Genomic DNA, 4,635 nt, shown 5'->3' with positions numbered 1-4,635 from the left:
GACAAAGGTACAAGATTGTATTTTGTGGCTTAGTGTACTTAGTGCTTCATGGAAGTGGGCGGAGCTAAAGAGCTATTTTTTCGACTCTCTGATTGGTGTAATTTTCTGCAGCATAGTTTTTCAACAGGAGTTCCACTGATTATTCTATGATTATTTAAAAAGATAATCTGAAATAATGCGGGCTGTAGCTTCAGCAGAAGCAAATGCCATGGTTTAACAACCTTGCAGCTCACAGTAGGTCTGTCTTTAAAGGTTTATAAGTTATCGTTAAAAATAATAATAATATGTTTTATTTATATAGTGCCTTTCCAAAGCTCAAGGATGCTTTACAATGTAAATACAATAAATAAAAACATATTAGCACTAGAGTAGGCAATGAGAACAGACAATAGTACAAGCAATGGATAATAGAAAGAAAAAAAAAATCCCTATGGAGAGAGTTTTTACTTCCGGAACCCTACTGTTGGACTCTATTAAGGCTGGTTTTACAACAAATCCTGATCTCAACAAATACATTTGAATATCCTAAATCTGGCGTACTTAGAATGTTGGATAAATCAACTGTTATTTTTACACTCTGTTAACAGGATTAATGCAATGAGACATAAAAAAAAAAAAAAAGCTCAACAACAGTTGGAATTTTTGGGGGATGGGCTGTAGCCTTAAGTTGCTTAATATTACACAGGTCTTAGTTGAATGAACCTGGTAGATCTGCAGTACCATACCATATACATCTCTAGTCTTCATATACAATATGGCAGAGTTCATGAAGAAGTCAGGCTGTCCGGGGCTTAATTAACCCAGCCATAAAGGACAGCTCATTGCAGTGGTGAATGTCATTGAAGCCTCCACTGCTGTGGTTCCCAAAGGGATCAGGGCTAATTGCAAATACAACCTTAGCATGGGACATTGCCTTGAGGAGACATGGAAGTAGCGCTATACGCCTGTTAATGAAGCTATGGAGAACGGCGTCGCTCGGAAACTGCCGTGCGCTTCGAGATTGGATGGCTGCAATTCGCCGACTTCAATCATTTCGTTGATATATGTGGTATTCAACTAGATGATAATTAGGTCTGTTTTAGCGAGGCGGATAACGAAGTTACTGGAGTGTGACGGTGTATGTGGGCAAAGGACCGTAATCTGACTTTAAAATGAAATAATAAACAATAAAAAAGATTTATTGAAAACGTACGAGTAAATAACGAAAATAGACTTATTTTGCTGGATCTGTTTAGATGCCATTCCTCTCTCTTCATCTCCCATACTGACTGTCTCACACACATTAAATGCATTCACTCCCACACAAACATAAACATCAGCTGCGTTGAGAAAAACAAACACCCTTCTAAGGAGGTCATGTTGATTCAGTCAGTTTTCAAAAGTGTCGTGTGCACCGTTGTGCCCTGTGTGGGTGCGGTAGTGTTACTCTCACAGGGACTCAAATGTGAGGATTAAGCTAAATGAGTTTGTCAGGTTCACTGTTTCAATCCCCTCTACTCAACAAAAGAAAAGGCACTTTTGGGATTTTAATATCCTTTGCTCTGCAATCCTGCTTTCTTGCAGCCAGCAGTTTATGAGGCTTATTTTTCTCCCCTTTGCAGTGGCGAGATTAGTATGAGACGAAGAAAGCCGCGTTTGAATTTTAAAAGCTGTAGGGTAAAATGGATTCCCCTTTTTTGATATCTATCTTTCTGTTTAAATAAATCTTTTCTTACTTTTTATATATTTCAACCAATTTCCTTCCCTCTCTCTTTCTGCTTAAATTATTGATCTGATGACATTCACGAAAACAGCCCACCTTAACACTGTATGCAGAGAGGAAAGCATGATTTGAACAGTGTGGCAAATGTAACACTTTGAAGAAAGAAAAAAAGAACCCCCTCTCACATTTTAATGCAGAGTAAATCAATAAAGTGCATGTGTCACCCATATAACAGTGATGTGTATTGGCCTTTTGATTTGTGCATTGTTGTGAGTGTCAGCCACACTGTTTTTGCCCTGAGAGCTGCTATATTCGCTCCATTTTTCCATTTTTCCATTTTTTATGTCCATCCAGCTCACTTTTTTCGATATAGCTTATATAGCAGTTTATAGAGTGGTGCAGGTTTAACATCAGAACCTGGAAGTCTAATTCGCCGTTGGTTCCTTTGGGATTTTCCTATGGGATTTTGTATATATATTTTTTTTTTCAATTTATGAGTAAAATAAAGCCTGTGGTAAACATTACTTTACGATACTTTGACGTTTTGTTAACGTACACTGCACATAATCACACCCCAAGCTATCTTATCTACTTATTAAACATATTAAACTTATGAACATAACTGCTATGCGTTTTCACTATGGGTGTTTACATTGTAGAACAAAATGTCAAAGTATAGTCAAGTTATGTAGACCACAGGCTTAATTTTACACATAAATCGAAAAAAGTAAATTAGTCTTCTGGGTTCTGACGTCATACCTGCACCACTCTATATGTCACATTTTTGTATTAACATTTTATATATGCATTGGATCCCTAATATGCATGGCATTTTTATTTTTTTATTAAGAATTCCCAGAGGTATGACATTCCTACACAAACTGGACCAACAATTAGTTTGTTTTTTTTTTTTTTTTTTTTTTTTTTTTTTTTTCAGGACAATAACTGAACTCACTTAAACGTACAATATGTAATTTTTTTCGCCGCTAAGGGTCGCTAACCTCTTATGGCGTGTTCACACCAAACGCGAATTTAATTATTTGCGTGAGTAGATTACATACAAAGTCAATGCAAAGACGCGAATAGACGCGAATTGGGCGACGCGTTTGCCACGAAAGCTCGATAATCGCCTCAATCGCGTCTTCCGCGCAAGTTGAAAAATTTCAACTTGAGCGGAAAATTCGCGTGAAGACGGTGAAATTCACCGAGTTGAGTGCACCTCTGGATGGTGCTGTGAACCCAGACACGTCGGCGTTTGGCTTTCATCCGTATTTGGGACTTCCACAACAAGTACAGAGCAGCAATATCATTTATTTCAGGCATGACGGAAAAATTATGGCAGAAAGAAATTGTGTTGTTATTGATGATGATGACACACTCCTTTTCGCGGGATGTTTTTATTCGCGAGTGACGCGAAAAACAAGAAAAACATCCCGCGAGTAATCTAGAGCGAGTAACGTGATGCGAATATACACTTCGCGTTTAGTGTGAACACACCATTACAATAACAAAGGCGTAGTTTGATGACGCAACATTTGCTAAGAATTATGGATCTTGTCGTCAACGTCAAGCCAACCAATCTAATAATGTTTATGGATGAGTAAATACATCGATGTTTTTATCATGACTGTGATATGAAGCAGGTCGGGATTGCTAAGAGACAGCTATCAGCTCCACACGCGACGCGAGTCCCGCGGATATAAAAGGACTATGGACATTTCATTCTACCGAACTACACTCAAGTGCAGAATTACTACTCACAGGTCAGTTTATTAGACAAATTAAACTTGTGAGGTAACGCAGCGCTGTTTCACTTGGTCTAACATTACACTATCACACTAAATGTTATTCTATGTGTTAGTTTGTCTGTATGAGACTAGCAGTAAGCTAGATCAACATTAGAATAACATACAGATCATATTCTAACATTTTATCATTGTTGAACTATATAACATTGATTAGTTTTATGTAAATGTGCTCACCTGTTTAATAAAGTACATGTAGGAGCTGTCGAAGTCTCGGACATGGAGCTCTCGGCATCTCGAAAACACCGCGCTGATATTGATTCTCGTTTTAGTTCTCCTTTTTTATCCCAAGTCTGCTTGCCATGGTCCATAATGTTTTAACGAAACAACAACAGCGTGCAGACAGACATTACGAACTACACAGTTGTCCACGTCTGTCACCTTGGTTACTATCAGAGGGCTCTGGTTACTATGGCAGTACGAGCGGAAACCAGGGAGAACGCGGATATGAGGCCACTGACGGCGACAAAACGGAAATAAAGAAACGGTATCTTCGAATTAAATTACAAATTTCTCCTGGTTTGAAAGTTGTTGGAAACAGTCGGGATAATGTAAGTACACAACTAAAAAAAAAAATATATATATATGATTTTTGCTATTTTTAAAGCAAAAAAATTACATATTGTACCTTTAAGGTCTGTTTCATATAGAAATAAAAACAAAAATAGTAGATTGCATAGGAGACAGTGTATATGGCACAGTAAGCAGTATGCTAGTATTCCATTCCATAGACTATACATTGGAGCATGTGAGCAACTGCTAAGCGATCACCTTGACAATATATTATAACATTCTGCCACACTACACTTTTAAAAAATAAGGTTTATTGGCATGAAGAGCCTTTAACATTCCACAAAAGGTTATTTTAGTAAAAGATTATTAAAATGTTCTTCACACTGAGAGAGAAAAATGGTTCTTTTAAGAACTGTTCACTGAAAGGTTCTTTAGGGAACCAAAAAATGTTTATTTTATGGCATCGCTGCAAAATCCCCCTTTGAACATTTATTTTTAAGAGTGTAAAATGATGCAATGCTTTGGTAAAAAAAGAAGAAAAAAAAAACTAATCTTTTTCCATTTTTCTGGGATTTAAAGAAGCTTTTTGTCTGCTTTGATATGTATAATTGATCT

The sequence above is a fragment of the Squalius cephalus genome (assembly GCF_949319135.1).
Source record: "Squalius cephalus genome assembly, chromosome: 6".
Lineage (NCBI taxonomy): Eukaryota > Metazoa > Chordata > Actinopteri > Cypriniformes > Leuciscidae > Squalius > Squalius cephalus.
The sequence above is the reverse complement of the archived record's forward strand: the minus strand, read 5'-3'. Positions refer to the sequence as shown.